Raw genomic sequence first — 24,736 nt, 5'->3', positions numbered from 1 at the left:
TATTTCATGGTTGATTGGTTTTTTTTCATGGTTGATTGGTTTTCTATATTTTATTTCATGGTTGATTAGTTTTTTTATTTTTTTCATGGTTGATTGGTTTTCATTATTTTATTTCATGGTTGATTGGTTTTTTTTCATGGTTGATTGGTTTTTTTTTATTTTATTTCATGGTTGATTGGTTTTTTTTCATGGTTGATTGGTTTTTTTTCATGGTTGATAAGTTTTTTTTTATTTTATTTCATGGTTGATTGGTTTTTTTTCATGGTTGATTGGTTTTCTATATTTTATTTCATGGTTGATTGGTTTTTTTATTTTTTTCATGGTTGATTGGTTTTCTATATTTTATTTCATGGTTGATTTGTTTTTTTTTTCATGGTTGATTGGTTTTTTAATTTTTTTCATAGTTGATTGGTTTTCTTTATTGAATTTCATAGTTGATTGGTTTTCTTTATTTTTTTTCATGGTTGATTGGTTTTTTATCTTTTTTTTTCATGGTTGATTGGTTTTTTTATTTTTTTCATGGTTGATTGGTTTTTTTTTATTTTTTTCATGGCTGATTAATTTTTTAATTTTTTATTTTTATTTTTGATTGGTTTTCTTTATTTTTTCATGGTTGATTGGTTTTTTTTTCATGGTTGATTGATTTTTTAATTTTTTTTTTTTTTTTATTGGTTTTCTTTATTTTTTCATTGTTGGATGGTTTTTTTATTTTTTTCATGGTTGATTGGTTTTTTTCATGGTTGATTGATTCTTATCTTTTTTTAATGTTTCATGGGTTATTTTTTTCTTTATTTTATTTCATGTTTGATTGGTTTTTTTTTCATGGTTGATTGATTTTTTATCTTTTTTTTTCATGGTTGATTGATTTTTTAATTTTTTTTTTTTTTTTATTGGTTTTCTTTATTTTTTCATTGTTGGATGGTTTTTTTATTTTTTTCATGGTTGATTGGTTTTTTTCATGGTTGATTGATTCTTATCTTTTTTTAATGTTTCATGGGTTATTTTTTTCTTTATTTTATTTCATGTTTGATTGGTTTTTTTTTCATGGTTGATTGGTTTTTTATCTTTTTTTTTCATGGTTGATTGGTTTTTTTATTTTTTTCATGGTTGATTGGTTTTTTTTTATTTTTTTCATGGTTGATTAATTTTTTAATTTTTTATTTTTATTTTTGATTGGTTTTCTTTATTTTTTCATGGTTGATTGGTTTTTTTTTCATGGTTGATTGATTTTTTAATTTTTTTTTTTTTTTTATTGGTTTTCTTTATTTTTTCATTGTTGGATGGTTTTTTTATTTTTTTCATGGTTGATTGGTTTTTTTCATGGTTGATTGATTCTTATCTTTTTTTAATGTTTCATGGGTTATTTTTTTCTTTATTTTATTTCATGTTTGATTGGTTTTTTTTTCATGGTTGATTGATTTTTTATCTTTTTTTATTTTCCATGATTGATTTGTTTTCTTTATTTTATTTCATGGTTGATTGATTTTTTAGTTTTTTTTTCATGGTTGATTGGTTTTCTTTATTTATTTCATGGTTGATTGGTTTTTTATCTTTTTTTTTCATGGTTGATTGATTTTTTATCTTTTTTTTTCATGGTTGATTGGTTTTTTTCATGGTTGATTGATTCTTATCTTTTTTTAATGTTTCATGGGTTAATTTTTTCTTTATTTTATTTCATGTTTGATTGGTTTTTTTTTCATGGTTGATTGATTTTTTATCTTTTTTTTTCATGGTTGATTGATTTTTTAATTTTTTTTTTTTTTTTATTGGTTTTCTTTATTTTTTCATTGTTGGATGGTTTTTTTATTTTTTTCATGGTTGATTGGTTTTTTTCATGGTTGATTGATTCTTATCTTTTTTTAATGTTTCATGGGTTATTTTTTTCTTTATTTTATTTCATGTTTGATTGGTTTTTTTTTCATGGTTGATTGGTTTTTTATCTTTTTTTTTCATGGTTGATTGGTTTTTTTATTTTTTTCATGGTTGATTGGTTTTTTTTATGGTTGATTGGCTTTCTTTATTTTATTTCATGGTTGATTGGTTTTTTTATTTTTTTCATGGTTGATTGGTTTTTCTTTACTTTTTTTCATGGTTGATTGATTTTTTATTTTTTTCATGGTTGATTGGTTTTTTTTCATGGTTGATTGGTTTTCTTTTTTTTTTCATGGTTGATTGGTTTTTTTTCATGGTTGCTTGGTTTTCTTTATTTTATTTCATGGTTGATTGGCTTTTTTATTCTTTTAATGGTTGATTGGTTTTCGTTATTTTTATTTCATGGCTGATTGGTTTTTTAATTTTTTTCATAGTTGATTGGTTTTTTAATTCATGATTAATTGATTTCTTAATTTTTCTATTTTTTTCATGGTTGATTGATTTTTTATCTTTTTTCATGGTTGATTGATTTTTTAATTTTTTCTATTTTTTTCATGGTTGATTGGTTTTTTTTATATTATTTCATGTTTGATTGGTTTTTTTTCATGGTTGATTGATTTTTTAATTTTTTTTTTCATGGTTGATTGATTTTTTTTATTTTTTTTCATGTTTGATTGATTTTTTTTTTTTTTTTCATGGTTTGATGGTTTTTTTTTCATGGTTGATGGGTTTTTTAATTTTTTTTTTTTGATTGGTTTTCTTTATTTTTTCATTCTTGGATGGTTTTTTTTTTTTTCATGGTTGATTGATTTTTTAATTTTTTATTTTTATTTTTGATTGGTTTTCTTTATTTTTTCATGGTTGATTGGTTTTTTTTTCATGGTTGATTGATTTTTTAATTTTTTTTTTATTTTTGATTGGTTTTCTTTATTTTTTCATTGTTGGATGGTTTTTTTATTTTTTTCATGGTTGATTGGTTTTTTTCATGGTTGATTTGTTTTCTTTATTTTATTTCATGGTTGATTGATTTTTTAGTTTTTTTTTCATGGTTGATTGATTTTTTATCTTTTTTTTCATGGTTGATTGATTTTTTTTTCATGGTTGATTAGTTTTTTTTTATTTTATTTCATGGTTGATTGGTTTTTTTTCATGGTTGATTGGTTTTCTATATTTTATTTCATGGTTGATTAGTTTTTTTATTTTTTTCATGGTTGATTGGTTTTCATTATTTTATTTCATGGTTGATTGGTTTTTTTTCATGGTTGATTGGTTTTTTTTTATTTTATTTCATGGTTGATTGGTTTTTTTTCATGGTTGATTGGTTTTTTTTCATGGTTGATAAGTTTTTTTTTATTTTATTTCATGGTTGATTGGTTTTTTTTCATGGTTGATTGGTTTTCTATATTTTATTTCATGGTTGATTGGTTTTTTTATTTTTTTCATGGTTGATTGGTTTTCTATATTTTATTTCATGGTTGATTTGTTTTTTTTTTCATGGTTGATTGGTTTTTTAATTTTTTTCATAGTTGATTGGTTTTCTTTATTGAATTTCATAGTTGATTGGTTTTCTTTATTTTTTTTCATGGTTGATTGGTTTTTTATCTTTTTTTTTCATGGTTGATTGGTTTTTTTATTTTTTTCATGGTTGATTGGTTTTTTTTTATTTTTTTCATGGTTGATTAATTTTTTAATTTTTTATTTTTATTTTTGATTGGTTTTCTTTATTTTTTCATGGTTGATTGGTTTTTTTTTCATGGTTGATTGATTTTTTAATTTTTTTTTTTTTTTTATTGGTTTTCTTTATTTTTTCATTGTTGGATGGTTTTTTTATTTTTTTCATGGTTGATTGGTTTTTTTCATGGTTGATTGATTCTTATCTTTTTTTAATGTTTCATGGGTTATTTTTTTCTTTATTTTATTTCATGTTTGATTGGTTTTTTTTTCATGGTTGATTGATTTTTTATCTTTTTTTTTCATGGTTGATTGATTTTTTAATTTTTTATTTTTATTTTTGATTGGTTTTCTTTATTTTTTCATGGTTGATTGGTTTTTTTTTCATGGTTGATTGATTTTTTAATTTTTTTTTTATTTTTGATTGGTTTTCTTTATTTTTTCATTGTTGGATGGTTTTTTTATTTTTTTCATGGTTGATTGATTTTTTAGTTTTTTTTTCATGGTTGATTGATTTTTTATCTTTTTTTTCATGGTTGATTGATTTTTTTTTCATGGTTGATTAGTTTTTTTTTATTTTATTTCATGGTTGATTGGTTTTTTTTCATGGTTGATTGGTTTTCTATATTTTATTTCATGGTTGATTAGTTTTTTTATTTTTTTCATGGTTGATTGGTTTTCATTATTTTATTTCATGGTTGATTGGTTTTTTTTCATGGTTGATTGGTTTTTTTTTATTTTATTTCATGGTTGATTGGTTTTTTTTCATGGTTGATTGGTTTTTTTTCATGGTTGATAAGTTTTTTTTTATTTTATTTCATGGTTGATTGGTTTTTTTTCATGGTTGATTGGTTTTCTATATTTTATTTCATGGTTGATTGGTTTTTTTATTTTTTTCATGGTTGATTGGTTTTCTATATTTTATTTCATGGTTGATTTGTTTTTTTTTTCATGGTTGATTGGTTTTTTAATTTTTTTCATAGTTGATTGGTTTTCTTTATTGAATTTCATAGTTGATTGGTTTTTTTATTTTTTTCATGGTTGATTGGTTTTTTTTTATTTTTTTCATGGTTGATTAATTTTTTAATTTTTTATTTTTATTTTTGATTGGTTTTCTTTATTTTTTCATGGTTGATTGGTTTTTTTTTCATGGTTGATTGATTTTTTAATTTTTTTTTTTTTTTTATTGGTTTTCTTTATTTTTTCATTGTTGGATGGTTTTTTTATTTTTTTCATGGTTGATTGGTTTTTTTCATGGTTGATTGATTCTTATCTTTTTTTAATGTTTCATGGGTTATTTTTTTCTTTATTTTATTTCATGTTTGATTGGTTTTTTTTTCATGGTTGATTGATTTTTCATCTTTTTTTATTTTCCATGATTGATTTGTTTTCTTTATTTTATTTCATGGTTGATTGATTTTTTAGTTTTTTTTTCATGGTTGATTGGTTTTCTTTATTTATTTCATGGTTGATTGGTTTTTTATCTTTTTTTTTCATGGTTGATTGATTTTTTATCTTTTTTTTTCATGGTTGATTGGTTTTTTTCATGGTTGATTGATTCTTATCTTTTTTTAATGTTTCATGGGTTATTTTTTTCTTTATTTTATTTCATGTTTGATTGGTTTTTTTTTCATGGTTGATTGGTTTTTTATCTTTTTTTTTCATGGTTGATTGGTTTTTTTATTTTTTTCATGGTTGATTGGTTTTTTTTTATTTTTTTCATGGTTGATTAATTTTTTAATTTTTTATTTTTATTTTTGATTGGTTTTCTTTATTTTTTCATGGTTGATTGGTTTTTTTTTCATGGTTGATTGATTTTTTAATTTTTTTTTTTTTTTTATTGGTTTTCTTTATTTTTTCATTGTTGGATGGTTTTTTTATTTTTTTCATGGTTGATTGGTTTTTTTCATGGTTGATTGATTCTTATCTTTTTTTAATGTTTCATGGGTTATTTTTTTCTTTATTTTATTTCATGTTTGATTGGTTTTTTTTTCATGGTTGATTGATTTTTTATCTTTTTTTATTTTCCATGATTGATTTGTTTTCTTTATTTTATTTCATGGTTGATTGATTTTTTATCTTTTTTTTTCATGGTTGATTGATTTTTTATCTTTTTTTTTCATGGTTGATTGGTTTTTTTCATGGTTGATTGATTCTTATCTTTTTTTAATGTTTCATGGGTTATTTTTTTCTTTATTTTATTTCATGTTTGATTGGTTTTTTTTTCATGGTTGATTGATTTTTTATCTTTTTTTTTCATGGTTGATTGATTTTTTAATTTTTTTTTTTTTTTATTGGTTTTCTCTATTTTTTCATTGTTGGATGGTTTTTTTATTTTTTTCATGGTTGATTGGTTTTTTTCATGGTTGATTGATTCTTATCTTTTTTTAATGTTTCATGGGTTATTTTTTTCTTTATTTTATTTCATGTTTGATTGGTTTTTTTTTCATGGTTGATTGGTTTTTTATCTTTTTTTTTCATGGTTGATTGGTTTTTTTATTTTTTTCATGGTTGATTGGTTTTTTTTTATTTTTTTCATGGTTGATTAATTTTTTAATTTTTTATTTTTATTTTTGATTGGTTTTCTTTATTTTTTCATGGTTGATTGGTTTTTTTTTCATGGTTGATTGATTTTTTAATTTTTTTTTTTTTTTTATTGGTTTTCTTTATTTTTTCATTGTTGGATGGTTTTTTTTTTTTTTTCATGGTTGATTGGTTTTTTTCATGGTTGATTGATTCTTATCTTTTTTTAATGTTTCATGGGTTATTTTTTTCTTTATTTTATTTCATGTTTGATTGGTTTTTTTTTCATGGTTGATTGATTTTTTATCTTTTTTTATTTTCCATGATTGATTTGTTTTCTTTATTTTATTTCATGGTTGATTGATTTTTTAGTTTTTTTTTCATGGTTGATTGGTTTTCTTTATTTATTTCATGGTTGATTGGTTTTTAATTTTTTTCATAGTTGATTGGTTTTTTTTTCATGTTTGATTGATTTTTTATCTTTTTTTTCATGGTTGATTGGTTTTTTTATTTTTTTCATGGTTGATTGATTTTCTTTATTTATTTCATGGTTGATTGGTTTTAATTTTTTTCATAGTTGATTGGTTTTTTTTCATGTTTGATTGATTTTTTATCTTTTTTTTCATGGTTGATTGGTTTTCTTTATTTTATTTCATGGTTGATTGGTTTTTTTTCATGGTTGATTGGCTTTCTTTATTTTATTTCATGGTTGATTGGTTTTTTTATTTTTTTCATGGTTGATTGGTTTTTTAATTCATGATTAATTGATTTCTTAATTTTTCTATTTTTTTCATGGTTGATTGATTTTTTATCTTTTTTCATGGTTGATTGATTTTTTAATTTTTTCTATTTTTTTCATGGTTGATTGGTTTTTTTTATATTATTTCATGTTTGATTGGTTTTTTAGTTTTTTTTCATGGTTGATTGATTTTTTTTTCATGGTTGATTAGTTTTTTTTTATTTTATTTCATGGTTGATTGGTTTTTTTTCATGGTTGATTGGTTTTCTATATTTTATTTCATGGTTGATTAGTTTTTTTATTTTTTTCATGGTTGATTGGTTTTCATTATTTTATTTCATGGTTGATTGGTTTTTTTTCATGGTTGATTGGTTTTTTTTTATTTTATTTCATGGTTGATTGGTTTTTTTTCATGGTTGATTGGTTTTTTTTCATGGTTGATAAGTTTTTTTTTATTTTATTTCATGGTTGATTGGTTTTTTTTCATGGTTGTTTGGTTTTCTATATTTTATTTCATGGTTGATTGGTTTTTTTATTTTTTTCATGGTTGATTGGTTTTCATTATTTTATTTCATGGTTGATTGGTTTTTTTTTCATGGTTGATTGGTTTTCTATATTTTATTTCATGGTTGATTTGTTTTTTTTTTCATGGTTGATTGGTTTTTTAATTCATGATTAATTGATTTCTTAATTTTTCTATTTTTTTCATGGTTGATTGATTTTTTATCTTTTTTCATGGTTGATTGATTTTTTAATTTTTTCTATTTTTTTCATGGTTGATTGGCTTTTTTTATATTATTTCATGTTTGATTGGTTTTTTTTCATGGTTGATTGATTTTTTAATTTTTTTTTTCATGGTTGATTGATTTTTTTTATTTTTTTTCATGTTTGATTGATTTTTTTTATTTTTTTCATGGTTTGATGGTTTTTTTTCATGGTTGAGGGGTTTTTTAATTTTTTTTTTTTTGATTGGTTTTCTTTATTTTTTCATTCTTGGATGGTTTTTTTTTTTTTTTCATGGTTGATTGATTTTTTAATTTTTTATTTTTATTTTTGATTGGTTTTCTTTATTTTTTCATGGTTGATTGGTTTTTTTTTCATGGTTGATTGATTTTTTAATTTTTTTCTTATTTTTGATTGGTTTTCTTTATTTTTTCATTGCTGGATGGTTTTTTTATTTTTTTCATGGTTGATTGGTTTTTTTCATGGTTGATTGATTCTTATCTTTTTTTAATGTTTCATGGGTTATTTTTTTCTTTATTTTATTTCATGTTTGATTGGTTTTCTATATTTTATTTCATGGTTGATTTGTTTTTTTTTTCATGGTTGATTGATTTTTTAATTTTTTTTTTTTTTTTATTGGTTTTCTTTATTTTTTCATTGTTGGATGGTTTTTTTATTTTTTTCATGGTTGATTGGTTTTTTTCATGGTTGATTGATTCTTATCTTTTTTTAATGTTTCATGGGTTATTTTTTTCTTTATTTTATTTCATGGTTGATTTGTTTTCTATATTTTATTTCATGGTTGATTTGTTTTTTTTTTCATGGTTGATTGGTTTTTTAATTTTTTTCATAGTTGATTGGTTTTCTTTATTGAATTTCATATTTGATTGGTTTTCTTTATTTTTTTTCATGGTTGATTGGTTTTTTATCTTTTTTTCATGGTTGATTGGTTTTTTTATTTTTTTCATGGTTGATTGATTTTTTATCTTTTTTTTCATGGTTGATTGATTTTTTTTTCATGGTTGATTAGTTTTTTTTTATTTTATTTCATGGTTGATTGGTTTTTTTTCATGGTTGATTGGTTTTCTATATTTTATTTCATGGTTGATTAGTTTTTTTATTTTTTTCATGGTTGATTGGTTTTCATTATTTTATTTCATGGTTGATTGGTTTTTTTTCATGGTTGATTGGTTTTTTTTTATTTTATTTCATGGTTGATTGGTTTTTTTTCATGGTTGATTGGTTTTTTTTCATGGTTGATAAGTTTTTTTTTATTTTATTTCATGGTTGATTGGTTTTTTTTCATGGTTGTTTGGTTTTCTATATTTTATTTCATGGTTGATTGGTTTTTTTATTTTTTTCATGGTTGATTGGTTTTCATTATTTTATTTCATGGTTGATTGGTTTTTTTTTCATGGTTGATTGGTTTTCTATATTTTATTTCATGGTTGATTTGTTTTTTTTTTCATGGTTGATTGGTTTTTTAATTTTTTTCATAGTTGATTGGTTTTCTTTATTGAATTTCATAGTTGATTGGTTTTCTTTATTTTTTTTCATGGTTGATTGGTTTTTTATCTTTTTTTTCATGGTTGATTGGTTTTTTTATTTTTTTCATGGTTGATTGGTTTTTCTTTATTTTTTTTCATGGTTGATTGATTTTTTATTTTTTTCATGGATGATTTGTTTTTAAATTTTTTTCATAGTTGATTGGTTTTCTTTATTTTTTTTCATGGTTGATTGATTTTTTATCTTTTTCATGGATGATTGGTTTTTAAATTTTTTTCATAGTTGATTGGTTTTCTTTATTGTATTTCATGGTTGATTGGTTTTCTTTATTGTTTTTCATGGTTGATTGGTTTTTTATCTTTTTTTCATGGTTGATTGGTTTTTCTTTACTTTTTTTCATGGTTGATTGATTTTTTATTTTTTTCATGGTTGATTGGTTTTTTTTCATGGTTGATTGGTTTTCTTTTTTTTTCATGGTTGATTGGTTTTTTTTCATGGTTGATTGGTTTTCTTTATTTTATTTCATGGTTGATTGGCTTTTTTATTCTTTTAATGGTTGATTGGTTTTCGTTATTTTTATTTCATGGCTGATTGGTTTTTTAATTTTTTTCATAGTTGATTGGTTTTTTAATTCAGGATAAATTGATTTCTTAATTTTTCTATTTTTTTCATGGTTGATTGATTTTCTTTATTGTATTTCATGGTTGATTGGTTTTCTTTATTTTTTTTCATGGTTGATTGATTTTTTATCTTTTTCATGGATGATTGGTTTTTAAATTTTTTTCATAGTTGATTGGTTTTCTTTATTGTATTTCATGGTTGATTGGTTTTCTTTAATTTTTTTCATGGTTGATTGATTTTTTATCTTTTTTTCATGGCTGATTGGTTTTTTAATTTTTTTCATAGTTGATTGGTTTTCTTTATTGTATTTCATGGTTGATTGGTTTTCTTTTTTTTTTTTCATGGTTGATTGGTTTTTTATCTTTTTTTCATGGTTGATTGGTTTTTTTTTTTTTTTCATGGTTGATTGGTTTTTCTTTACTTTTTTTCATGGTTGATTGATTTTTTATTTTTTTCATGGTTGATTGGTTTTTTTTCATGGTTGATTGGTTTTCTTTTTTTTTTCATGGTTGATTGGTTTTTTTTCATGGTTGATTGGTTTTCTTTATTTTTATTTCATGGTTGATTGGCTTTTTTATTCTTTTCATGGTTGATTGGTTTTCGTTATTTTTATTTCATGGCTGATTGGTTTTTTAATTTTTTTCATAGTTGATTGGTTTTTTAATTCATGATAAATTGATTTCTTAATTTTTCTATTTTTTTCATGGTTGATTGATTTTTTATCTTTTTTTCATGGTTGATTGATTTTTTAATTTTTTCTATTTTTTTCATGGTTGATTGGTTTTTTTATATTATTTCATGTTTGATTGGTTTTTTTTCATGGTTGATTGATTTTTTAATTTTTTTTTTCATGGTTAATTGATTTTTTTTATTTTTTTCATGGTTGATTGGTTTTTTATCTTTTTTTCATGGTTGATTGGTTTTTTTATTTTTTTCATGGTTGATTGGTTTTTCTTTACTTTTTTTCATGGTTGATTGATTTTTTTTTTTTTTTCATTGTTGGATGGTTTTCTTTATTTTATTTCATGGTTGATTGGTTTTTTTCATGGTTGATTGATTTTTATCTTCTTTTAATGTTTCATGGTTTATTTTTTTTCTTTATTTTATTTCATGGTTGATTGGTTTTTTTTTCATGGTTGCTTGGTTTTCTATATTTTATTTCATGGTTGATTGGTTTTTTTTTCATGGTTGATTGATTTTTTAATTTTTTTTTTTTTTTGATTGGTTTTCTTTATTTTTTCATTGCTGGATGGTTTTTTTATTTTTTTCATGGTTGATTGGTTCTTTTCATGGTTGATTGATTTTTATCTTTTTTTAATGTTTCATGGGTTATTTTTTCTTTATTTTATTTCATGGTTGATTGGTTTTTTTTTCATGGTTGATTGATTTTTTATCTTTTTTTATTTTCCATGGTTGATTTGTTTTCTTTATTTTATTTCATGGTTGATTGATTTTTTAGTTTTTTTTTCATGGTTGATTGGTTTTCTTTATTTATTTCATGGTTGATTGGTTTTTAATTTTTTTCATAGTTGATTGGTTTTTTTTTCATGTTTGATTGATTTTTTATCTTTTTTTCATGGTTGATTGGTTTTTTTATTTTTTTCATGGTTGATTGATTTTCTTTATTTATTTCATGGTTGATTGGTTTTAATTTTTTTCATAGTTGATTGGTTTTTTTTCATGTTTGATTGATTTTTTATCTTTTTTTTCATGGTTGATTGGTTTTCTTTATTTTATTTCATGGTTGATTGGTTTTTTTTCATGGTTGATTGGCTTTCTTTATTTTATTTCATGGTTGATTGGTTTTTTAATTTTTTTCATAGTTGATTTGTCTTTTTCTTCATGTTTGATTGATTTTTTAATTTTCTTTCACATTTTTCTTAATTGATTGGTTTTATTTATTTTTTTGATTTTTTTCACGGTTGATTTGCATTATTTTGTTTTCTGCTTTTTTCATGATTAGTTGTTTTTTTTATTTTTTTTTCATTGTTTATGGTTTTTTTTATATTTTTCATGGTTGATTGGCTTGATTCATTTATCTTTTTTCTTCAAGGTTGATTGATTTTTTTGATTTTTTTTAAATTTTTCATGTTTGATTGGTTTTTTTTTTCATTTTTTTCATAGTTGATTGATTTTCCTTATTTTGTTTAATTTTTTATTATCGATTGATTTCTTCTTGATGGTCGGTTGGTTATATTTTTTTTTTGTTCATTGTTGATTGGTTTTTTTTTAATTTTTTCATGGCTGATTGAATTTTTTTTTTTTCATGGTTGATTGGTTTTTTTTTCTAAAATGTATGATTGACGTTTTTTTTATTTTTTTTTTGGTTGATTGGTTTTCTTTATTTTATTTCATGGTTGATTGATTTTCCAATTTTATTTTTCATGGTTGATTGATTTTTTTTATTTTTTTCATGGTTGGATGGTTTTTTAATTTTTTTCATGGTTGATTGATTTTCTTTATTTTATTTCATGGTTGATTGGTTTTTTTTTCATGGTTGATTGGTTTTTTTATTTTTTTCATGGTTGATAGGTTTCCTTTATTGTATTTCATGGTTGATTGGTTTTTTTCATGATTGATTGATTTTTTAATTCTTTCTATTTTTTTTCATGTTTGCTTGATTTTTTATTTTTTATTATTTTTCAGGGTTGATTGGTTTTCATTATTTTTTTCATGGTTTGATGGTTTTTTTATTTTTTTCATGGTTGATTGGTTTTCTTTATTTTATTTCATGGTTGATTGATTTCTTAGTTTTTACTATTTTATTGATGGTTGATTGATTTTTTATCTTTTTTTTCTGATTGATTGATTTTTTTAATTTTTTCCATGGTTGGATGGTTTTTTAATTTTTTTCATGGTTGATTGGTTTTCTTTATTTTATTTCATGGTTGATTGGTTTTTTTCATGGTTGATTGATTTTTATCTTTTTTTAATGTTTCATGGTTTATTTTTTTCTTTATTTTATTTCATGGTTGATTGGTTTTTTTTCATGGTTGATTGATTTTTTATCTTTTTTTATTTTCCATGGCTGATTTGTTTCCTTTATTTTATTTGATGGTTGATTGATTTTTTAGTTTTTTTTTCATGGTTGATTGGTTTTCTTTATTTTATTTCATGTTTGATTGGTTTTTTTTCATGGTTTGATGGTTTTTTAATTTTTTTCATGGTTCATTGGTTTTTTTTCATGTTTGATTGATTTTTTATCTTGTTTTTTTTTCCATGGTTGATTGGTTTTCTTTATTGTATTTCATGGTTGATTGTTTTTTTTATTTTTTTCAAGTTTGATTGGTTTTCTTTAATATTTTCATGGTTGATTGGTTTTTAATTTTTTTCATAGTTTATTGGTTTTTTTTTTCATGTTTGATTGATTTTTTATCTTTTTTTCATCGTTGATTGGTTTTTCTGTTTTTTTTTGATGGTTGATTGTTTTTCTTTATTAATTTCATGGTTGATTGGTTTTTAATTTTTTTTTCATAGTTGATTGGTTTTTTTCCATGTTTGATTGATTTTTTATCTTTTTTTTCATGGTTGATTGGTTTTCTTTATTTTATTTCATGGTTGATTGGTTTTTTTTCATGGTTGATTGGTTTTCTTTATTTTATTTCATGGTTGATTGGTTTTTTAATTTTTTTCATAGTTGATTGGTTTCTTTATTTTATTTCATGGTTGATTGGTTTTTTTATCTTTTTTTTCATGGTTGGATGGTTTTTTATTTTTTTCATGGTTAGATAGTTTTTCAATTTTTTTCATGGTTGATTGATTTTTTAATTTTTTCTATTTTTTTTATGGTTGATTGATTTTTTTATTTTTTTCATGGTTGATTGGTTTTCTTTATTTTATTTCATGGTTGATTGGTTTTCTTTATTTTATTTCATGGTTGATTTGTTTTTTTTCATGGTTGATTGATTTTTAATCTTTTTTTTCATGGTTGATTGGTTTTCTTTATTTTATTTCATGGTTGATTGGTTTTTTTTCATGGTTGATTGGTTTTTTATCTTTTTTTATTTTCCATGGTTGATTTGTTTTCTTTATTTTATTTCATTGTTGATTGATTTTTTAGTTTTTTTTTCATGGTTGATTGGTTTTCTTTATTTATTTCATGGTTGATTGGTTTTTAATTTTTTTCATAGTTGATTGGTTTTTTTTCATGTTTGATTGATTTTTTATCTTTTTTTTCATGGTTAATTGGTTTTTTTATTTTTTTCATGGTTGATTGATTTTCTTTATTTATTTCATGGTTGATTGGTTTTAATTTTTTTCATAGTTGATTGGTTTTTTTTCATGTTTGATTGATTTTTTATCTTTTTTTTCATGGTTGATTGGTTTTCTTTATTTTATTTCATGGTTGATTGGTTTTTTTTTCATGGTTGATTGGCTTTCTTTATTTTATTTCATGGTTGATTGGTTTTTTAATTTTTTTCATAGTTGATTTGTCTTTTTCTTCATGTTTGATTGATTTTTTAATTTTCTTTCACATTTTTCTTAATTGATTGGTTTTATTTATTTTTTTGATTTTTTTCATGGTTGATTTGCATTATTTTGTTTTCTTTATTTTTTCATTCTTGGATGGTTTTCTTTATTTTTTTCATGGTTGATTAATTTTTTAATTTTTTTTTTATTTTTGATTGGTTTTCTTTATTTTTTCATGGTTGATTGGTTTTTTTTTCATGGTTGATTGATTTTTTAATTTTTTTTTTTTTTGATTGGTTTTCTTTATTTTTTCATTGTTGGATGGTTTTTTTATTTTTTTCATGGTTGATTGGTTTTTTTCATGGTTGATTGATTTTTATCTTTTTTTAATGTTTCATGGGTTATTTTTTTCTCTATTTTATTTCATGGTTGATTGGTTTTTTTTTCATGGTTGATTGATTTTTTATCTTTTTTTATTTTCCATGGTTGATTTGTTTTCTTTATTTTATTTCATTGTTGATTGATTTTTTAGTTTTTTTTTCATGGTTGATTGGTTTTCTTTATTTATTTCATGGTTGATTGGTTTTTAATTTTTTTCATAGTTGATTGGTTTTTTTTTCATGTTTGATTGATTTTTTATCTTTTTTTTCATGGTTGATTGGTTTTTTTATTTTTTTCATGGTTGATTGATTTTCTTTATTTATTTCATGGTTGATTGGTTTTAATTTTTTTCATAGTTGATTGGTTTTTTTTCATGTTTGATTGTATTTTTATCTTTTTTTTCATGGTTGATTGGTTTTCTTTATTTTATTTCATGGTTGATTGGTTTTTTTTTCATGGTTGATTGATTTTTTATCTTTTTTTATTTTCCTTGGTTGATTTGTTTTCTTTATTTTATTTCATTGTTGATTGATTTTTTAGTTTTTTTTTCATGGTTGTTTGGTTTTCTTTATTTATTTCATGGTTGATTGGTTTTTAATTTTTTTCATAGTTGATTGGTTTTTTTTTCATGTTTGATTGATTTTTTATCTTTTTTTTCATGGTTGATTGGTTTTTTTATTTTTTTCATGGTTGATTGATTTTCTTTATTTATTTCATGGTTGATTGGTTTTAATTTTTTTCATAGTTGATTGGTTTTTTTTCATGTTTGATTGTATTTTTATCTTTTTTTTCATGGTTGATTGGTTTTCTTTATTTTATTTCATGGTTGATTGGTTTTTTTTCATGGTTGATTGGCTTTCTTTATTTTATTTCATGGTTGATTGGTTTTTTAATTTTTTTCATAGTTGATTTGTCTTTTTCTTCATGTTTGATTGATTTTTTAATTTTCTTTCACATTTTTCTTAATTGATTGGTTTTATTTATTTTTTTGATTTTTTTCATGGTTGATTTGCATTATTTTGTTTTCTGCCTTTTTCATGATTAGTTGTTTTTTTTATTTTTTTTTCATTGTTTATGGTTTTTTTTATATTTTTCATGGTTGATTGGCTTGATTCATTTATCTTTTTTCTTCAAGGTTGATTGATTTTTTTGATTTTTTTTAAATTTTTCATGGTTGATTGGTTTTTTTTTTCATTTTTTTCATAGTTGATTGATTTTCCTTATTTTGTTTAATTTTTTATTATCGATTGATTTCTTCTTGATGGTCGGTTGGTTATATTTTTTTTTTCATTGTTGATTGGTTTTTTTTTAATTTTTTCATGGCTGATTGAATTTTTTTTTTCATGGTTGATTGGTTTTTTTTTCTAAAATGTATGATTGACGTTTTTTTTATTTTTTTTTGGTTGATTGGTTTTCTTTATTTTATTTCATGGTTGATTGATTTTCTAATTTTATTTTTCATGGTTGATTGATTTTTTTTATTTTTTTCATGGTTGGATGGTTTTTTAATTTTTTTCATGGTTGATTGATTTTCTTTATTTTATTTCATGGTTGATTGGTTTTTAATTTTTTTTTCATAGTTGATTGGTTTTTTTCCATGTTTGATTGATTTTTTCTCTTTTTTTTCATGGTTGATTGGTTTTCTTTATTTTATTTCATGGTTGATTGGTTTTTTTTCATGGTTGATTGGTTTTCTTTATTTTATTTCATGGTTGATTGATTTTTTAATTTTTTTTTTTTGATTGGTTTTCTTTATTTTTTCATTCTTGGATGGTTTTTTTTATTTTTTTCATGGTTGATTAATTTTTTAATTTTTTTTTTTTTTTTGATTGGTTTTCTTTATTTTTTCATTGTTGGATGGTTTTTTTATTTTTTTCATGGTTGATTGGTTTTTTTCATGGTTGATTGATTTTTATCTTTTTTTAATGTTTCATGGGTTATTTTTTTCTTTATTTTATTTCATGGTTGATTGGTTTTTTTTTCATGGTTGATTGATTTTTTATCTTTTTTTATTTTCCATGGTTGATTTGTTTTCTTTATTTTATTTCATTGTTGATTGATTTTTTAGTTTTTTTTTCATGGTTGATTGGTTTTCTTTATTTATTTCATGGTTGATTGGTTTTTAATTTTTTTCATAGTTGATTGGTTTTTTTTTCATGTTTGATTGATTTTTTATCTTTTTTTTCATGGTTGATTGGTTTTTTTATTTTTTTCATGGTTGATTGATTTTCTTTATTTATTTCATGGTTGATTGGTTTTAATTTTTTTTCATAGTTGATTGGTTTTTTTTCATGTTTGATTGATTTTTTATCTTTTTTTTCATGGTTGATTGGTTTTCTTTATTTTATTTCATGGTTGATTGGTTTTTTTTCATGGTTGATTGGCTTTCTTTATTTTATTTCATGGTTGATTGGTTTTTTAATTTTTTTCATAGTTGATTTGTCTTTTTCTTCATGTTTGATTGATTTTTTAATTTTCTTTCACATTTTTCTTAATTGATTGGTTTTATTTATTTTTTTGATTTTTTTCATGGTTGATTTGCATTATTTTGTTTTCTGCTTTTTTCATGATTAGTTGTTTTTTTTATTTTTTTTTCATTGTTTATGGTTTTTTTTATATTTTTCATGGTTGATTGGCTTGATTCATTTATCTTTTTTCTTCAAGGTTGATTGATTTTTTTGATTTTTTTTAAATTTTTCATGGTTGATTGGTTTTTTTTTTTCATTTTTTTCATAGTTGATTGATTTTCCTTATTTTGTTTAATTTTTTATTATCGATTGATTTCTTCTTGATGGTCGGTTGGTTATATTTTTTTTTTCATTGTTGATTGGTTTTTTTTTAATTTTTTCATGGCTGATTGAATTTTTTTTTTCATGGTTGATTGGTTTTTTTTCTAAAATGTATGATTGACGTTTTTTTTATTTTTTTTTTGGTTGATTGGTTTTCTTTATTTTATTTCATGGTTGATTGATTTTCTAATTTTATTTTTCATGGTTGATTGATTTTTTTTATTTTTTTCATGGTTGGATGGTTTTTTAATTTTTTTCATGGTTGATTGATTTTCTTTATTTTATTTCATGGTTGATTGGTTTTTTTTTCATGGTTGATTGGTTTTTTTATTTTTTTCATGGTTGATAGGTTTCCTTTATTGTATTTCATGGTTGATTGGTTTTTTTCATGATTGATTGATTTTTTAATTCTTTCTATTTTTTTTCATGTTTGATTGATTTTTTATTTTTTATTATTTTTCAGGGTTGATTGGTTTTCATTATTTTTTTCATGGTTTGATGGTTTTTTTATTTTTTTCATGGTTGATTGGTTTTCTTTATTTTATTTCATGGTTGATTGATTTCTTAGTTTTTACTATTTTATTGATGGTTGATTGATTTTTTATCTTTTTTTCCTGATTGATTGATTTTTTTAATTTTTTCCATGGTTGGATGGTTTTTTAATTTTTTTCATGGTTGATTGGTTTTCTTTATTTTATTTCATGGTTGATTGGTTTTTTTCATGGTTGATTGATTTTTATCTTTTCTTAATGTTTCATGGTTTATTTTTTTCTTTATTTTATTTCATGGTTGATTGGTTTTTTTTCATGGTTGATTGATTTTTTATCTTTTTTTATTTTCCATGGTTGATTTGTTTTCTTTATTTTATTTGATGGTTGATTGATTTTTTAGTTTTTTTTTCATGGTTGATTGGTTTTCTTTATTTTATTTCATGTTTGATTGGTTTTTTTTCATGGTTTGATGGTTTTTTAATTTTTTTCATGGTTCATTGGTTTTTTTCATGTTTGATTGATTTTTTATCTTGTTTTATTTTCCATGGTTGATTGGTTTTCTTTATTGTATTTCATGGTTGATTGTTTTTTTTATTTTTTTCAAGGTTGATTGGTTTTCTTTAATATTTTCATGGTTGATTGGTTTTTAATTTTTTTCATAGTTTATTGGTTTTTTTTTTCATGTTTGATTGATTTTTTATCTTTTTTTTCATGGTTGATTGGTTTTTCTGTTTTTTTTTCATGGTTGATTGTTTTTCTTTATTAATTTCATGGTTGATTGGTTTTTAATTTTTTTTCATAGTTGATTGGTTTTTTTCCATGTTTGATTGATTTTTTATCTTTTTTTTCATGGTTGATTGGTTTTCTTTATTTTATTTCATGGTTGATTGGTTTTTTTTCATGGTTGATTGGTTTTCTTTATTTTATTTCATGGTTGATTGGTTTTTTAATTTTTTTCATAGTTGATTTGTTTTTTTCTTCATGTTTGATTGATTTTTTAGTTTTCTTTCACATTTTTCTTAATTGATTGGTTTTATTTATTTTTTTGATTTTTTTCATGGTTGATTTGCATTATTTTGTTTTCTGCTTTTTTCATGATTAGTTGTTTTTTTTATTTTTTTTTCATTGTTTATGGTTTTTTTTATATTTTTCATGGTTGATTGGCTTGATTCATTTATCTTTTTTCTTCAAGGTTGATTGATTTTTTTGATTTTTTTTTAAATTTTTCATGGTTGATTGGTTATTTTTTTTTATTTTTTTTCATTGTTGATTGATTTTTCTTATTTTGTTTAATTTTTCATTATCGATTGATTTTTTCTTGATGGTCGGTTGGTTATATTTATTTTTTTTCGTTCATGGTTGATTGGTTTTCTTTTAATTTTTTCATGGCTGATTGAATTTTTTTTTTCATGGTTGCTTGGTTTTTTTTTCTAAAATGTATGATTGACGTCTTTTTATTTTTTTTTTGGTTGATTGATTTTTTATTTTTTTTCATGGTTGATTGTTTTTTTTTCATTGTTGAAGAGTTTTCTTATTTTTTTGAGATTTTTCCTTATTCTTCTGAATTTTGTTGATCTTTTCCAATTTTTTCGATTATTTCAAAATATTCAGGATCTTTACGGATTTTTTTTGGACTTTTATCATATTTTCCCGATTTTTCGGAATTTTATCGAAATTCATTCCACTATTTCAGGACTTTTTCCAATTTTTACAATTTTTCGGGACTTTTTTGGATTTTTTTCGATTTCTTGGGTTTTTTTCTGATTTTTTTTTCGAAATGTTTAAGTATTTTGTGAGTTTTTTGGATTTTTCCTGATGTTTCCTGATTTTTCGGGATTTCTTCAGATTTTATTCCACTTTTTCGGATTTTTGGGATTTTTTTCAATTTTTACAATATCTCAGGATTGTTTGGTATTTTTTAAGAGATTCTTTCTGATTTTTCCTATTGTAACGACACAGGGTTCCCTTACGGACAGTATCACGTGACAATTGCACCATTCCGCTGTGATTGCATCAGCGTCTGTAAATATGTTTTTTGTATTACGTAATTATTATTTTAAGGTTTGGTTAGGTTATTTAAAGGGTTAATTCATAAGTTAGGGGTAGTCTTGTCGAAAGTTTTGCCGTACTGCTTGGAGCTCTGCCGCTAGTTTTGTCGTGCCTGTTGAAGCCGTGTCGTTATTTGTCGAGCTTGCTGTTAGCCGTTAGTCGTATCATTGCCATAAAAAGAAGAATTTTGATCTTATCTGCCGTTGCCGTATTTTTGAGAATTTCTGCCTACAAAAAACTCACGTTTGTAAAACCCCCATTTTAAGAGGTTTTACACTATTCTTGGGATTTTTTTGTTCTTTTTCTATTTTTCAGTTTTTTAAAGATTTTTTTTTTAAGATATTTCGGGATTTTGAGAGATTTTTGATATTCTTCAATATTTTTAGTGATGTTAGGGATTTTTTCCGAATTTTTCCTATTTTTCCCATTTTTAGGGATTTTGAGAATTTCTTATTGGATTTGACTCGATTTTTCGAGATTTTTTCCAATTTTTTCAAGTTTTTCTGAATTTTGAAGAATTTTTTATATTTTTCAATATTTTTCTGGATTTTGAGAGATTATTGATATTTTACAGTATTTTTTGGGTTTTAAGGGATTTTTCTCCGATTCTTTTGAGTGAAGTTGGCTTGCTAAAAAGAAGTGCTCGTGGCTCTAATCAATGAGTCAATGCACAGCATTGTCTGGAAGTGTTGTCCAAAAAGTATTTGTTGTTGGAAAAAGTCTATGGAAACTGGAGTCGCATTTGCATTATCTCGGTTTTCAATGGGTGCGTCATATAAAAACATGACTTTCAAGTTATGAGAATAGAACCTTGAAAATATTTCGAGGCAAAAAGGATAAGAAAAGCTAAGAGGGCTATGACCACCACTGCAAAGAAGAGGAAAGCAGATTTGAAACTTAAGAAATCACGATCTAGTAAGGACGCGAGGAAGCGAGAAGGAAAATATATGAGAGTGAAGGTTCTGTTGTTTAATCTGATCAATTTTGTAAACATGAACTGTTTTGAGAGTAAATTTATCATTTATATAATTGATATAATAATGATTGCTCCATAAATAATTATTTTCTATGTTAAAACTGCATGAAAATGTAAGTTTCTCCAAACGTTTTTTGCTTCCAAAACTTTAACTGCGAATTATTCAAGTATAATTTTTAGCCCGCTGACCAAACTAAGTTACCAAGTTTTATAATGAATTCAAACCTCTGTAACCTATAAATCAAAATGATCCTCAAATCATGCGATGCAATGAAGATGCTTGATTTAAAGTTGACATACAGGGATTTTTTCCTAAGGCAACAATCTAAAAAACATTTGAAGGCTGGATTATCCAGTTTTTGTATTTTGACATCAATTTTTACAATAAGTGTAAAAAGAGTGGAAAAATATGGCTTAGTTGCACTCTCCAGCTCTTGACAAACAATTTGATATAAAGGACAATACTTTTTGATGATGCTGTTGGAAAGTCAATGCACACTCAACTTTTGGATTTTGAAAAACAATACATCGCTCGTTACCATAGCAAAGGTTAATCAAATTATTTTGTTACCCTTGAATTTTCAAAATCTACAGTATAACTTTCGTCAGATTACATTAAACTGAGATCTCTAATTGATACAATTTTTACATAGAAAGGGTTTAGGGTTACGGTTAAGGTTAGGGTTAGGGTTAAGGTTAGGGTCAGGGTTAGGGTTAAGGTTTGGATCAGGGTTAGAGTTAGGGTTAGAATTAGGATTAGGGTTAGAGATAGGGTTAGGTTTAGGGTTAGGGTTAGGGTTATGGTTAGGGTTAGGGTTGAAGATAATGCTAGGGTTAGGGTTAGGGTTAGGATTAGAGTTAAGGTCAGGGTTAGAGATAGGGTTTCAAAAACAAAATCAGAAATCGAAGGGTTTATATTGTATGGTTGAGATTTTAAAAAGAAACTATGAAACTAAGGATGAAGAAAAAATCAAAATTATCAAATAAAAAGTCGACCACACCAGAAAAACAAGTACCAGCACAAGCACCGGCACAAGCATAGGCACCAGCACCAGCATCAGCACCGGTACCAGTACAAGCACCAGCATAAGCACCAGCACAAGCACCAGCACCTGCACCACCACCACCACCACTAAAAGCACTACCACTAGCACCAGCACAAGCACCAGCACAAGCACCAGCACAAGCACCAGCACCAGCACAAGCACCAGCATCAGCATCAGCACAAGCATCAGCACCAGCACCACCACGAGCACTACCACCAGAACAAGCACTATCCTAAGCACAATTCTAAGCATAAGAACAGGCACAAGTGCAAGAAACAGAACCAGCACCAGCACAAGCATCGGCACCAGCCCAGGCAGCAGCACCAGCACCAGCACCAGCAACAGCACCAGAAGCAACATCAGCACCTTCACTAATACAAGCACAAGCACCAGCAGTCGTATAATCACCAGCACAAGCACCGGTACCAGCACAAGCACCGGTACCAGCACAAGCACCAGCGCCAACTTAAGCACCAGCACAAGCACCATAACTATCACCAGCACCAGCAGGAGCACAAGCACCTGCACAAGGCTTAGCACCAACACAAGCAACAGGATAAGCATCAGCACCAGCACTAACACAAGAACCAGAACCAGTATCAGCAGAAGAACAAAAACGAAAAACAGCACAAGAAAAACCTCCAGCACAAGCATCAGCACCAGCACAAGCACAAGCACCAGCACCAGCACCAGCACCACCACCAGTACAAGCACCGGCACAAGCATAGGCACTAGCACCAGCACCAGCACCAGTATCAGCACCGGTAACAGTACAAGCACCAATATAAGCACCAGCACTAGCACCACCGCCAGCACTACCACCAGAACCAGCACTAGAACCAGCATTAGCAGTGGAAGTGGCATTAGTACAAGCAACTGCACAAGCGCCAAAAAGCACAAGTGCAAACTCCAGGACAAGCATCAGCACCAGAACCAACACCAGTACGAGCTCCAGTACTAGTACAGGCAACAGCAAAAGCGCCGACACCAGCACCAGCACTGGCGCAAGCACCAGCAGTAGTATCAGCACCAAGACGAAAACCAGTACAAGAACCGACACAAAAGGCGGACAAGAGTAGGCACGGGCACAAGCACAAGCACTGGTACAAGCACCAGAACAAGCACTGCTACTAGCACAAGCATCAGCACAAGCATCAGGACAAGCATCAGCACAAACACAAGCATAAGCACCAACACAAGCACCAGCACAAGCACCAGAACCATCACCACCAGCAGCATAAGCACCAGCCTTAGCACTAGTACAAGCACTAGCACAAGCATTTGGCATAGGCCCAAGAACCAGCACAAGCACTGGTACGAACAACAGCACCAACACTAGCTCCAGCACCAGCACCAGCACCAGCACTAACACAAGAATCAGAACCAGTACCAGCAGAAGCACAAGCACAAGCACCAAAAACAGCACAAGCATTAGTTCCATCACAAGCATCAGCACCAGCACCAACACAGGCAATAGCACCAGCACCAGCACCACCACCAGAATCACCACCAGCACCAGCCTAGGCACCAGGACAGGGAAAAGCGCCAGCACCAACACCAGCACCAACCACAGCGCCAGCACCAGCACCAGCACCAGCGCCAGCGCCAGCACCAGCGCCAGCACCAGCGCCAGCACCAGCGCCAGCACAAGCGCAAGCACCAGCGCCAGCACCAGCGCCAGCACCAGCGCCAGCACCAGCGCCATCACCAGCGCCATCACCAGCGCCAGCACCAGCGCCAGCACCAGCGCCAGCACCAGCACCAGCACAAGGGCCAGCAGCAGTGCCAGCACCAGTGCCAGCACCAGCACCAGCACCAGCACCAGCACCAGCGCCAGCACCAGCGCCAGCACCAGCACCAGTGCCAGCACCAGTGCCAGCACCAGCGCCAGCACCAGTGCCAGCACCAGGACCAGCACCAGCGCCAGCACCAGCACCAGCACCAGTGCCAGCACCAGTGCCATCACCAGTGCCAGCACCAGTGCCAGCACCAGCGCCAGCACCAGCGCCAGCACCAGCGCCAGCACCAGCGCCATCACCAGCGCTAGCACCAGCGCCAGCACCAGCGCCAGCACCAGCGCCAGCACCAGCACCAGCACAAGCGCCAGCAGCAGTGCCAGCACCAGTGCCAGCACCAGCACCAGCACCAGCACCAGCACCAGCGCCAGCACCAGCGCCAGCACCAGCACCAGTGCCAGCACCAGTGCCAGCACCAGCGCCAGCAGCAGTGCCAGCACCAGGACCAGCACCAGCGCCAGCACCAGCACCAGCACCAGTGCCAGCACCAGTGCCATCACCAGTGCCAGCACCAGTGCCAGCACCAGTGCCAGCACCAGCGCCAGCACCAGCGCCAGCACCAGCGCCAGCACCAGCGCCAGCACCAGCGCCAGCACCAGCGCCAGCACCAGCGCCAGCACCAGCGCCAGCACCAGCACCAGCACCAGTGCCAGCACCAGTGCCAGCACCAGTGCCAGCACCAGTGCCAGCACCAGTGCCAGCACCAGTGCCAGCACCAGTGCCAGCACCAGTGCCAGCACCAGTGCCAGCACCAGTGCCAGCACCAGTGCCAGCACCAGTGCCAGCACCAGTGCCAGCACCAGTGCCAGCACCAGTGCTAGCACCAGTGGCAGCACCAGTGGCATCACCAGTGCCAGCACCAGTGCCAGCACCAGTGCCAGCACCAGTGCCAGCACCAGTGCCAGCACCAGTGCCAGCACCAGTGCCAGCACCAGTGCCAGCACCAGTGCCAGCACCAGTGCCAGCACCAGTGCCAGCACCAGCGCCAGCACCAGCGCCAGCACCAGTGCCAGTGCCAGCACCACTGCCAGCACCAGTGCCAGCACCAGCGCCAGCACCAGCATCAGCGCCAGCACCAGCATCAGCACCAGCATCAGCACTAGCGCCAGCACCAGCACTAGCACAAGCTCCAGCACAAGCTCC

The sequence above is a fragment of the Rhopilema esculentum genome, chromosome 20, assembly GCF_057945365.1.
Source record: "Rhopilema esculentum isolate cy_ngs chromosome 20, ASM5794536v1, whole genome shotgun sequence".
Taxonomy (NCBI): Eukaryota; Metazoa; Cnidaria; class Scyphozoa; order Rhizostomeae; family Rhizostomatidae; genus Rhopilema; species Rhopilema esculentum.
Note: the sequence above shows the minus strand (reverse complement) of the source record.